Genomic DNA, 14,351 nt, shown 5'->3' with positions numbered 1-14,351 from the left:
CAAGTAGCTGCCTCCAAAATATCCTTAGTGGCCACCCCTTAGAAATGCTGTAGAAGTGGCAGTAGCCCTAGTGGAATGAGGCCTAATCCCAGCTGGAATCTCCTTGCCATGATGGGAATAACAAAATGCAATGCAAAACCCAATCCACCTAGAAATAGTTTGTTTTGACACAGGCTTGCCCTGAACCCAAAGCAAAAGAAACAAACAACTGCTGGGACTGCCTAAAATCCTTAGTCCTGCTCAAATAATAACGCAATTGCCTGTGTACATCTAAAGTGTGCAAAATCTTTTCCCCTTTATTTTGGGGATCTGCATAAAAAGTAGGCAAATGAATAGTTTGGTTTAAAGCCACACTAGAAACCACCTTAGGCATAAAGGAAGGATTAGTACGTAAAGATACCCTATCCTTATGAAAAATCAAAAGGCTCTACCGCCATAAGGGCCTGCAACTCAGAAACCCTTCTTGCAGAAGTAATGGCCAACAAAAAGCAGTCTTCCATGACAAATATTTCAATTCAGCAGTAGCCGAGGCTCAAAAGGTTGTAGAGTAAGTTTCTCCAACACAAAATTGAGATCCCAAGCAGGAGTAGGAGCTCTACGTGGGGTCTTATATTCTTTGCCCTCTAAGAAATTGCTTGAACAAAGGATGCGAAAACAATGGTGGGTCACAATCATAGTGAGCTGAAATTGCTGCAGCATGAATCTTAATGGAAGAGAAAGACAAACCTTTGTCCAATAACTCAGTAAGATATTGAAGAGCCACACTCAAATTAGGCTCAGAAATCTCCAAATTGTTTGCTGCACTCCAAAATAAAAATCTCTTCCATTTTTCTGTACACTTTCCTTGTACTAGGTCTTCTGGCTTCCATAATCACATTTAAAACTTGTTGAGGAAGTTGAGACCTGCTGTCTTTCAAAACAGAATATGCCAGGCTGTTAGATGAAGAGATTGAAGCTTGACATTGAGCAGGTGACCGTCCCTCTGAGACAACAGGTGTGGAATCAAGGGTAAAGGCCATGGAGGCTTCCTTACCAGACTCCTCAGTAATGGGTACCAGTGCTGCCGAGGCCAATCTGGAGCTATTAAAATCATCCTTGGCTTGTCTTGTCTGACCTTTAGAAGCACCTTTGGGAGAAGAGGCAGAGGTGGAAAAGCATACACATGAAGATTTTTCCAACTGAAAGAAAGAGCATCCACTTTCCAAGCTGTGTGATGAAACCTCTTTGTGCAAAACTTTGGCAGCTGGTGGTTTAGTGGAGAAGCGAACAGATCTATGTCTGGAGTTCCCCATGACACTGTCAATTTTTGAAATACATGAAGATCCAGTTTCCACTCGTGGGGATCCATGATTTGTCTGCTTAACACATCTGCTAAGGAGTTCTGTGCTCCCGGCAGAAACCTTGCCTGAAGAGTTAGTTGCAAGCTGAGCGCAGTCTCCCATAAAATCATTGCTTGCCTGCACAATGGGTAAGAATGTGTTCCCCTTGTTTGTTGATGTACCACATGACAGTTGTGTTGTCTGTTAGAATCAACACCTGCCCTGGAAGAAGTAACTCCTTGAAAGCCATTAATGCAAACTGGACTGCTAACATCTCTTTCATGTTGATATGTAGATGCTGTAGTCTGGCAGGCCACTTGTCTTGTATCCACTTTCCATTTAGATGAGCTCCCCAAGCAATGTCTGAGGCATCTGTCGTTAAAATCTGACTCGCCTCTGGCCGGGTCACAGAGAGTCCCTTGTTTAGGTGACATTCCTGAGCCCACCACAAAAATTCCTTTTGAATGCAAGGTATTATTTGAATGACAGTGTCCAAATCCTGGCAGTGCTGTGTCTATACATTTTTGAGATACCATTGCAGCTTCCTCATATGCAGTTTGGCATTGGGAAGCACCAGAATACAAGATGCCATGAACCCTAAGGCTTGAAGGACTGTCCTTGCAGTCAGCCCGGACTGAAGAGATAGTTGATGGAAGTAACTGGAAAGATTCTTTTGTTTGTCCGGGGTTAAAAAGGCCATCTGGACTGCTGTATTCAGTCTCACACCCAGAAAGCACATGTCTTGAGAGGGTACTAGACTGGACTTTATTTCGTTCACAGAATACCCTAGGCATCTTAGCACTGCTATGACATAATCTAAATGCTGTAGAAGGTCTTCCTTTTCTTGAGCTAGAATCAGGCAGTCGTCCAAGTAAGGATAGATTTGAATTCCTTTTAGCCTGAAGTAAGCTATCACTGGAGCCAGAACCTTTGTGAATACTCTGGGCGCAGTGGATAAGCCAAAGGGCAATGCAGAGAACTGATAATGAGAATTTCCAGCTCGAAAACGCAGATACTTCCTGCAACTTAGTCTTATAGGCACATGAAGGTAAGCTTCCTTGAGATCTAAAGTTACCATCCAGTGATCCTTGCCCAGCAGAGGTAAAAGCTGTTGTAACGACAACATTTTGAACTTGGGAATGTCCAGATAAGTGTTGAGGATAGATAAATCCAAAATTGGCCTCCACGTGTTCCCCTTCTTCGGTACTAGGAACAGGCGAGAATAAAATCCTAGGCCCCTTTCTGGCACAGGAACTGGCTGAATGGCCCCTATGTGGAGCAACAGAGAAATTTGCTTGTGAGCCTCTTGTCTTTGTAGAGGAGGAATGTCTGGCATGCCTTTGAAAGGAGGCATGGTATGGAAATAAAACCTGTAACCGTGGTGAATGATATCCAGAACCCATCTGTCTTGGGTAATTAAATCCCAATTTTCTTTGAAAAGAGACAGCCTTCCTCCCAAAGGTGCTGCCAGGCGAGAATGTACTGGCAGCTGAAAAGGCAGGTCATTGGGTCTGCTTATGAAAGGACTGACCCCTGCCCTCACCAGAAGTCTGAGCAGGGGAACTCCCTGTCCTAGGCCTAAAAGAACCTTGAGCTCTGCCCCTACCACGCCTAGACCTACCCCTAGACTGGGAATCATAAGCAGGATAAGTCCATCCCTTAGTAGGCCAATTTCTACTAAACTTGGAGGCTGCACCTGCAAAAAATCCTTAACAGTTTGCATAGACTTAGCCTTGTCCTCCATTTTCTTTAAGACTGCTTCCACAGGCGAACCAAGCAACACATCAGACTGCAAAGGAGCATCCAAAATCCTTGTTTTAACATGCTCAGCTAAATTCTGATCTCTCAACCAGGCATGCCTACGAAGAACAGAACCAGTGGCAGCCACCCTCGAGGAGGCCTGCACAGCATCAAAACCACATTGCAAGGAATGTTTACCCACCTGTTCAGACACATGAACTAAATCCTGCAACTCTTTACACTCAATACCTTCTGCCAGAGCATCCACCTTAGATTTCAATTGTGAAAGGAGATAATTCTGATATTTTAACATGTGAAACTGACAATTCAACGCCCTCATGGCTAAAGTGGAAGAAGTATACACTTTCTTTCCCCATCTATCCAAAGCCCTTGCCTCTTTATCAGGAGGAACAGGATTTTTAACAACAGAGGCCTTCACACCTTTAGGCCCCTGAGAGACAGTTTCGGGTCTGCCCTAGGACTCTTAAAAGATACTTATGAGCTTCAGGCACCCTATAGTACCTATCCGGTTTAACTGGGGCAGGAGGCAAAGAATCAGGATTGAGGGAAGCCTCTGCAAAAACATCTTCCACCACATTCAGAACAGGAGGTATAGCTAAAGGCCTATGCTGGGGTAAAAACAAGAATTTCCTAAGCCTCTTCCTGGAATCAGAGAAATCTTGACCTTCCCATTTAAAATGCTCCCTCATGGAATGCAGAGTCTCTGAAAATGAAAAATCCTCAGGAGGAGAAGCTGAAGGAGTAGAATCATCCACATCAGAATCAGAATAAGGAGGATACTCCTGCAAGTCTTCAGCCGAAGACTCAGAAGCCTCCGAACATTGCTCAAAACTCTCAAACTCAGGTTCCACCCTAGGCCTCTTATCAGGAGGGGCATAGAACCTCTAATCATAGTAATCAAATCCTCTGCCATTTTAAGCATATGTTTCTTAGGCAAAGACCCTGAAGCACTAGGAGAAACCCCCACTGAAGTTAAACTTGGCCTGCCTCTCAAAGAAGCCTTGGAAACAGAAGGGGAGGCTCTAACCACCTTAGGAAGAGAGGGAAGAACAGCCACCTGAGAAGCCCCTCAGCCTGGCCTACTTCCTGCGAGGATACATCCTGTAACAGTAAAGTCTCTCCCTGAGACTCCAAAGAAACACCTGGCAAAACCTCCGCTCCACTGAGCCTTCTAAAGATCCGGCGTCTGGGACTGTCGGTTCTTCCACTCTAGGCTTTGCTGCTTTGTCCTTGCGCTTTTTGGTCAAGCGGGCCGGAGTCTCCGACGGCATTTTATAATTACAACGCTTCCCAAAACTAACCTGGCACAGTCTAACCTTCTCTTAATAGTGCGTTTGTTAAATCTAGCACAAGAGCGGCATCCAACAACGCCGTGCTCAGGCCCTAAACAAGGTATACACAAAGTATGGTAATCCCTATGAGGTATCTGTTTCCCACAAGAAATACAGTTATTCACTTTTCTGACATCCGGTTAAATACTGAGGCAAGAAAAACCAAAATATTCCCCAACGGGGTACTTAGCCAACTTTGATTCGGTCTGAAACTCTGACTTCAGAAACTTTCAGAACGCCAACCTGCACTCGCAAAATTGCTTCTGTATCGGACCATGCGGCAAAAAAGACTGAGGATATGACGTCGGTCATGCGCATTAGTACCCTGACGTACTGACGTCAGTCTAATGCGCCCTGACCGACGTCAGCCATATACTTTGGTATTCGGGCCGACTGGACAGCGGACTACCCAATAGTTAGGACTGCAGCAATGTGGAATGAAGAACATCTTATCTGTGCTAGATTAGTCCAACACTTGAATTTAATGCTAATTTCAACTTCCTCACTATTGATGTGAGAGACTTATACACTTGCATTCCTCACACTATAGCTATTGAATGGGTTGACCTAATGCTTAGCAAAAACAAAGCTCCAGTAGTTGAGATTAGTTTGGTTACTGAACTCATAGATTTAGTATTGTCTAACAACTTTTTCATGTTTCAGGACCAATTCTACCTTCAAAAAGTGGAGGTAGTGATGGGGTCACCTTGCGGAGCTAGTATTGCAAACCTTGTCATGGCCTATTGGGAGTCAGAATTTGTGTTTAAGAACAACACGGTTCATGACTCTCTCGTCTTGTATACACGTTACCTCGATGATATATTTATTTTATTCAATGGAGATGAACGTGTGAGTTCAAATATGTTAGAATACTTTAACAGTACTACCCAATTTTTACAGTTTACTTCTACATTTAACACAGATGTTATAGCATACTTGGATATCTGCCTGGTTAAAAAATATGAGTTAGCAAGTTTCGTAGCTAAGATCTACAGAAAAAGCACGTATTCAAACACGTTCCTCCATTTTTCAAGTAGCCACCCCTTTTACCAAAAGAGGTCAGTTATAAAGAGACAATTGGTGAGGACTTCAAGAATGATAACCCTGGATGATGATTTTCTTGAAGAATGTTCTCTCCTTAAGAGTATGTTCATTCATCGTGGCTACCCAGAATTTCTCTTGGATGATCTTATTAATGAAGTAAAAGCTAAGTGTTTAGATAAAGTGTACACGCCACTTTTGAAGATTAGAAGTGCCCCTCCTCTGTCTAACTGCAGTGGTGCAGTTGGGAATCTGATGCGAAGTTCCACTACTCAGAACAGTGGAGGTAAGGAAGCAAATTTAAGCATTATTACCACTTATACTTTACATAGTAACTCATGCATTAGAATATTGCAGTAAAATTGGGAATTATTTAAAACTAATTCCAACATATATGCTAAACTAGGTGATTTTCCTAGTGTAATGTTTAGAAGAGCATGGAACTTGAAGACCATCTTAGAACAAAATAATACTCCTATTGTCAGTTGTAATGGCATGAAAAAATGTGAAAGCTGTAACTACTGTAAATTTGTGGATGTGACTAACAGTTTTAACATCAATGACTTACAATATAAACTCATGGATAAATTCAACTGTAATTCCAGTTTTGTTGTTTATCTAGCTAGGTGTAGATTGTGTCCTGCTTTCTATATAGGAAAAACGGAGTGGAAGCTCCGGGACAGGATATATGAATACCAATATGCGATCATCAAACACAAACTGGAAAATGCCTTAGCTAAACATATTTCCACCAATCTAGAACATGCTTTCAATTTTATCATCATAGATCAAGTCAAGTTCGACAGTAGGGGTGGGCCTAGACCCTTGAAATTAGAAGAGCTTGAGTTAACTTGGCAAGTTAGGCTTAACTCCAATAATCCATCTGGTTTGAATGATTCTTGTTCCATTAGTAGTATCTTAAAACTAAAAAGTTTAAGAGGTAAATCTGATTCCCTCTTTAGTAGGTTGGCTAGTGTTAGACACCTAAGGTATCTTGGTACCTGCTGCTAACTACTTTAGAGTGTCTTATTAGTAATACATCAAATTTAAATAGCTGATAGAAGTCTAACTTGACTTCTTTTAAATTAGGTCTCTTGCGACAGTTATCTAGTGTATTATTGTCACATTCCAGTGAATCTAGAGTGATATAGTATTTTTACACACTAGTGATTGCTGTTGTTCTTTTACATTAATTTTCCTTTTTTATTTAATATTATTTTCCACTCTTTATATGAATAGAGTTGCTGCTGTTTTGATATTAGGGTGCCTTTAAATTTGGTAATGTGTAATGAGTGTAATTGGTTAATTACTAACCAGCTGTTTGTATAAATTGGAGTCTTTGCTCATTTTAACAATGTTTCTGATGAAATTAGCCGATTGAGGCAAACGAAAAGCGCTTAAAACCTTCTAATAAACTTGTGGACTTTTTAGTCCCTTGTTGCCTTCTGTGATTCTTCAACAGTTTCACTTCACAATTTGAGTGGATGTACAGCTTTGTTTCACTACTTGGTGGATTTAAGTAGCTTGCTGAACCTGTGTTTGTGTTATTTAAAAGTATAATACATATTAAGCCAGGAGTATAACAGATACAATGACTAGTAGAACAGGGACAGTATTTGATGCAGCTGGCTTTATGCACTTACAGCAGCCAAAATGAAAGGTCATATTATGTCAACCAGAGTGAAGTAACACATCTGTGCTAGATTAGTCCAACACTGACAACCACAAACAACTCTGTTGGTCATATATAGAAAATTATTGCAGAAGAATACAAGACCCCAAAATAAAAGTTATGTACTTATCATAACTAAGCATTTGTGCTGTAAATTTTCATTCTTCCTCAATGACTCAGCTGCTTTACCAGACTCACAGATCCAACTTTCAAACTCCTCCTTACCTATTATGCCCAGTCAACCTGCTATACCTGAGATCTGCTGCCTTATAAGCCCTACGAGTAACTAATTCTAGTTCTACACAAATTAAGAATAATTGTAGCAGAAATGGGGCTCAAACCTGGAATCATGTTCCACAATGACCAAACGGTTACTTTAAGAAATGACAAAAGGACAAAGGAGATGGGGAGTTGAAAAAGAATTAAAATAGATAACACAGATGCATAGTCATGGTGAGTACATGACTAATATCTGATGTTATCCTTTTCATTCGTTCCTCAAAGATTGTGACAGAGTCCCCAGCTACGTGGATCTTGGGTGGTCCTCATGGAAGGATATTCCGGTGTAATGCAGAACCAAAGGCAGCTCTGCTCTGGGAAGTCAAATCCAATTTGTAATGAGCAATAAAGTTATGAGAATTAGACCAGGTAGCTGCTGTGCAGATGTTGTCAACAGAAGTTATAAACCAAAAGGGGAAAGAGGTAACCATGGACGTGGTGGAGTGTGTTTTAGTAGGCCTGGGTGGGGACAGGCCTTGCTGATTGTAAGCAAAGGAAATACAATGAGCAATCCATTTAGACAGGGTAATTTTAGATACTGGTGAGCCAAATTTGTTTGGAGAGAAGGAGACAAACAATTGCTCTGACTTCATGAAATCTTTTGTTCTGTGGAGATGAAAACATAGTTGTCTATGTACATCCAAAAGATGAAGCATGCACTCTCCTCTGTTAGTATAGCTGGGAAAGAAAACAGGTAAACCAATGGCTTGATTAACATTTGTTTTGGAGGGTTTACTATCAAAATGAAGAATTACACGTCTTCGTTTGTTTAATATGTCAAAAAATAACATAGGAAACAAAAAGTTTTTTACATCATAATGTCGAACTTCAGTTTTCTGATGTCCACATTTGACGTTATTCGAAAAAGCTGTAGGTGACGTCAGGCACCCAGGCTATTCAGCTTAACATGGTATTAGACTTTCACTTCTACAGTACAAGTTTTTACGGTTTTGCAGGGAGGCAAGCCCCCCCCTGTGCCCCCCCACCCCCTGCAAATTATATATACCAACTCCAAGATTGCACTACAGTGAGGAAAGGGGTAAATTCCCTGATCCTCACTGTACCGCAATCTCCACTCACAATACCGAACTCATAATAATGAATCACGCTTTACATTCGTTCTTATACCTTCGAACTATTCCATTTCTGGATTGTGGAACTTTGAAACTGTACTTACCTTGAACTGACGTTCGATCAAAAGCATTTCCAGTTTTTGATAGTAAATAATTTTAGATGTTAGTTACCTTAGGAAAAGGATGGCTTGGTCCATAAGGTAATCCTATCTTTTTGAAAAATAAGATAAGAGGAGATTTGGAAGATATAATGACCACCAGAAAAACTGTTTTCCATAAAATTTAAATCAGATTTAGCTGATGGTTCAAAGGTTTTCTGAGTTAACTCTTGCAGCACAACGTTCAAATCATGGGGGGGGGATGGGTCCTTCACTGGGGGCCCTAAGCAAGAAAGTACCTTTTAGGAAAAAAACTTGAAAAATTTTGAAAAAGCTAATGAGGGAACATTTTCTCCTAAGTGACAATTAGATATAGCTGCCAACTGTGCTTTGATACTAGAGAAACAAGCTCCTTCTTAAAAGATAGATGCTAAGAATACTAGGTCTGCCGAAACAGGAACAGCAAAGGGGTCAAATTCCCTCTGTAGAGCCCAAACAGAGAATATTTTTCATTTACTTTTGTAAATCTTACTTGTAGAGGCCTTGTGGGAACATAGGAGTATCTGTCAGACTGGGAAAGAAATATCAGTGGAATTGGAGAAACCAGCCAGTCAACTTGAGGCCTGGAATGAATGGATGATCCATAACGGAGGGATTTGAAAGCAGGTCTGGACTGGAGTCCAGTATCTATGATGGACCAAAGAAAGGGGAACCACACTTGATGAGGCCAAAAGTGGGCAATGAGGATAACCGTGCTCTTCAGCCAAAGTGCCTTCTGTAAGAATCTGGGAATTAGAAGTATCAGAGGATAAGCATAAAGGAGATTGAAGGGACAAATGTGGATTACAGCATCTCTTGGTGACTCCCCCCAGAGCGGGGATTAAGGCAAGAACCTGCTACACTTGTTCTTGTGGGGAGATGCAACGGGGTCGCAGCAGGGTTGGCCCCAACAATGGCAAATCCTCTGCCACTGACTAGTTGAGAGACTACTCTTGAGGCATCAGAATGGACCTGCTGAGTCTGTCTGCTAGAATGTTAGATTTCCCAGTATGTGCAATGCCATAAGAAAGCAGATAGAGGAGATCGCCCACTGCCACACTCTCAGTACCTCTCAACAAAGGGGCTAAGACCGGGTTCTCCCCGCTTGTTGATGTACCAAACCACAGACATGTTGTCGGTTTGTATTGCAATCATTCCAAGAGAAAGAACATCCTGGAAGGCCTGCAAAGCTAGGAGGACTACTCACATCTCTAGGATATGGGTAACACATGCCTTGGACCATCCATCCCAAGAAATGCCCCCCCAGTTGGGAGCCATTCGTGGTTACAGTGGCTAGTGGGGGTGGAAGTACAAGAGAGTGGCCTTGGAAAACTTAGTCTGACTGAATCCACCAACATACATGATCTTTGCATACTCGAGTGAGTTTGATCAGAAAGGACAAGGGATGGCAAAGAATTGACCACTGAACAGCTAGGGTCCACAGAAGAATAAGCATATAAAACCGATTGATAGGAACTAAGGTTATGGCAGCTGCCACTGACCCTATGGCCTCAAGAATGGCTGGGGGAGAAGGGTGTGCAATAATTTGCTCCACCTGGCACCTGATAATCCTTACTCAATGTGGTGGAAGAGAGGCTATTTGCCTTTGTTCAGCTGAGTACCTATGAACTCCAGGATCTGAACAGGTTGAAGATGAGACTTGTAGATGTTGATTGAGATGCCTAGAGACTGACATAACTAGAGCAAGTAGTCCCTGGATTTCTCTAGAAGATGCTTGGTTGGGGTGGCGAAAAGCCAGTCATCTAGGTTTGTAAACACCTGGAATCCCGACAGTCTCAAGTGAGCTGCTATCACTGCCATACATTTGGTAAACACCCTGGGGGTTGTGATGAGACCAAAAGGCAGGGCTCTGAATGACAATGACTGTCCCCTAGCTGAAAGTACAGAAATATTAGGGATTGTCTGTTCATCTTGATGTGACACAGTATGCATCCTGAAGAGTGATGGAGCACATTCCACTGTCCTTATGCAGAAATGGTAGAACGGACTGAATTGTGACCATTTGGAACTTTGACTCTTCACACATTGATTTAGTTTGTTAGATTCATAATTTGTCTCAGGTCCCCAGTTTTCCTTGCCACTAAAAAGAATCTTGAGTAAGTTCTGAATCCTTTCTGGTCTGGTGGGACCTCCTGGATGACTCTTTTGTCTAGCAGCTTTTGAATTTCTTGAGCTGTTGTTTCCATCTTTACTGGGTGGAATGTTGGATGCCTTTTTCATTTTATAGGGGGAATCTGGGAAAACAATATAAAATAACCTCTGGATATGATTTTTAGCAACCAGACGAGCACCCGCCACACTGCTTCCAGAGGTGGGTAGTCGGGCAACCTTTCAGGAGTGCTGGAAGGGTTTATCCAAAAAGGAATCTCAGAAACCCTGGTTCTGCAGGCCTTCTGCGAGGACAGCGTCTTCCATTTCAGCTCCTCCCTCTGCCTCTGGGGGAGTTATCCCCACATGAATCCTGGAAAGGACCCTGGGACTTACAGAACCACATTTTCTTGCCTCCTGTTTGATTCCTGAAAAAGGATCATTGAAGGGTAGAAAAGTGTATTCCTACGGCAGATAGGGTCTTTCCATCCTGTTCACTCTGGAAAGGTGTTTCCTTTACAGTACAGCCAAACAAAGATGTTGCATCAAAAGAAGCATTAATGAAAAAAGACTTGAAAAGCTCGGAGAGGGAGTTGGAAAGTTTCTAAGTCAAATCCTACTGTAATATTTTGAAATGTGCCAAGTAATTCAGAGACCATAACACAAAGGTCGCTGAGGCAAACAAGTGCTTCCCGAGTCTGTCCAATGCCCTGGACTCTCTGGTTAGGGGTATGGACTGTGGAGCTATGCTCTGCCAGCTCCTCCTTTGTGGCTTCCACCAAGGAACATCCTTGCTCCAATGTGGCCTGTCTATAGGTGGCACAAGATATTTATCAGGGTGACGGGGAATGAGTTCTACAATATCTGGTTCCTTCCAAGCCCAGCAAGAGATTAAATCTATAATATCATCTGTCAGATAAGTCACCCAAGATGCAGAAGGGCTGGATGCAAAAGCTTCCAAAAAGACTGACTTCTCTTGAGACAGGATATCAGAGGACCATACACCCTTTTGCCTGAGAATTTCTATTATGTCTCTGAAGGAGACGTCATTTGGTGGAGATCTGAGGGACCTCTCCCCTTCATCAAAGTAGTGTCTTCGATGAGAGAGTCCTGAGGGGAATCTATGTGTCTCCTCTTACATGTACTCTTTTGGGGAACTTCCTCAGTGGGTCGATCTGGAGAGGTATCCAAAGACAAGGGAAAATCCTCTAGGGGGGCTGCCTATATGCTTGATGGGGATGGCTGTCCATGTGGAATATGCCTGCGAAGATCAGAGCTTGGACTCAGAGGAGGAAAGGCTGTAAGATCCAAAGAGGATAGAGTACTTGAATCTCTCAGACAAGAGAAGATCCTCTCCACTACCTCAAAGGCAGAAAGACCAGGAGACACCACAGCTGGTCACACTGGTGCCAAAGCTGCTCATGCTACCATGCCTCCACCCTGCCCGGAATCGGACCCAAGCTGTCCAGCACTGAAGCACCATGGGTCAGGCATGGCACCTACAACCTCAGAGTGGAACCTAGTCCCCCAGACCCAGCACCAATGGTTCAGCTCCAAGAGTCATCCTGGTCCAAAGAAATCAGAGCCGAAGTCAGGGAAGCAGTTGAAGGCAAAGATCTAGCTGTCTTTGGATCTGACATCAACACTTTCGGGTCTCAAGGATCCAAGGGCTCCAAAACCATCGGTTGGATTGAAGAAGGGAGAGATCACGGCATGAGAAATAGAAGGGAGTCTCACAGATCTAATGGGAGATGGAGCCAGAATAACCCCCATCTGAATATGAGCTTTGAGAATCTTCCTCACCATCCTATCCACTTTGGCTTCTGAAAGGCTCCTGGAGGATCTGATAGAGGAAGTGGTGGACTGGGACTGAGACTCTCTCCTCAGGGTCTCCTGAAGGAAAGAAAAATGGAACTAAGAGAAACAAGCTCTACACTGAACCCTGAGGACTGGGTTCTTGGAGACTTCATATGAGTAGTTGTCGGATCAAGACATGGGATCTGACTGTTTCCATTTTGGATAAGAGAAATTCAGATCAGATTTCTCTTGACTCTCTTGAGGAGGCTCCAAAAAAGGAGTAGTCTTTGGAGAGCAGATTGGAGACCACTTACATGATTCTTTCACCTCCTATGAAGCTTTGGATGATTTTGTGAGGGTATGAGCCTCTTCAGTAGAAGAAGAAGGTGGTAGCAATTCCTTTAAGACTAACTCATTTCTACAATCACAAAAGCACCAAAGGCCATGGAATTAAAGGCTTTACAAATGCAGCAGTCTGTGTTTAGATAAGAAGCTCCAAGACAGTAGACACACACTCTGTGGACATCAGATTTAGGGATCTTATGCCCACAGGAAATGGGCTTTTTGAAACCCATTGGTTTCACTGCCGTGATACAAACACTGATCTTATCTAAAAAGCCAAGAAGAGTTTCTCAACAAAAAAGGAAAGGAAAGATGTTTTTTGGATTAACAACAATGGTAAGTAAAGAAAATACCCTCTAGAGGGTAGGAAAAAAAGGGAAGGAAGAGGAAAACAAAGGAGGAAATAGTACCAGCAATGGTACTGACAGCTACCTTGAGGTAGAAGAGAAAGAGAAAAACTACCGCAAAGCAAAATAAGGAACTCAAAAACTCAACAGTCTCTGTAAGGGAGGTGGGTGAAGAAGAAAAAAAAAAAAGTTATGTACTTACCACAACGTTCCATCTGTGTTGTCCATTTTCGTTCTTCCTCAACTGATGGGTTCAGATCAGATCCTTGGATCCTACTCAGCTGTTACTAAAGTTCATGGCAACCAAAAAACTCGAGTTTCTCCCTTAACCGTAATGCACCATCCCTAGGTTACCTCAGATCATGTTTGCTGATTTTTTACCATAAAGGAAATATTTAACATGCAAAAATACAGGAGATGTAAAACTGTATGTACTCAATACAGAAATAAACTATATCTGGAGCTCAATACAAGCACAGTAACGTCCCTCTAAGAGCTCATTCTTCCAGAAATTTGTAAATAGAAAGGATGGGGGTTGGGAGGTGGGAAGTTGAGGAAGAATGAAAATGGACAACATGGATGGAACGTTATGGTAAGTACATAACTTTTTTATCTGATGTCAGTTTTCATTTTATCCTCAACTGATGGGACAGTCTCCAGTTAGCCATCTGGCTAATGTTACCTTTGAAATTGGTATGCCAAATTTCAATTCTGCAAAGGAAACAACTGATCTCTATTCCTGACGTCTTTTGTTCTATGCAGATAAAAATGTAATTGTCTGTGAACACCCAATAAATGCAACATGTATTCCCCTTTGTCTACAAATTTAGAAAACAATACTGGCAAATTAATGGACTAGGGATCAAGTGTGGAGGATTTGAAGATAAGGCTTGAATCTATGAAATTCTTCTAGCAGTGGTAATGGCTACTAGAAAAATAGTTTTCCAAGTAAGATACTTAAGGTCACATTTAGCTGCTGGTTCAAAGGGTGAATGTATTAGAGCTTGAAGTACCAGATTGAGATCCTATGGGGGAGTAAGGTCCTTAAACGGAAGTCTCAAAAGTAGAGTGCCTCGCAAAAAAGCTTTGCACAATTTGAGAGTGACAACTGAAGAACCTTTGAATCCAATGTAAAATTTGATA

The 14,351-nt window shown here is 42.2% G+C and overlaps 1 protein-coding gene across 2 annotated transcripts in view; it reads right to left on the bottom strand.

The window, feature by feature from the left end:
- Nucleotides 1–14,351, bottom strand: part of LOC122807290 (host cell factor 1-like) — a 3,131,707-nt gene that overhangs the window by 1,933,924 nt on the left and 1,183,432 nt on the right. The window lies entirely within an intron of this gene.

Source organism: Protopterus annectens, chromosome 7.part0 (assembly GCF_019279795.1).
Source record: "Protopterus annectens isolate FY-2018-M chromosome 7.part0, PAN1.0, whole genome shotgun sequence".
Classification (NCBI taxonomy): Eukaryota; Metazoa; Chordata; order Ceratodontiformes; family Protopteridae; genus Protopterus; species Protopterus annectens.
The sequence above is the reverse complement of the archived record's forward strand: the minus strand, read 5'-3'. Positions and strand labels throughout refer to the sequence as shown.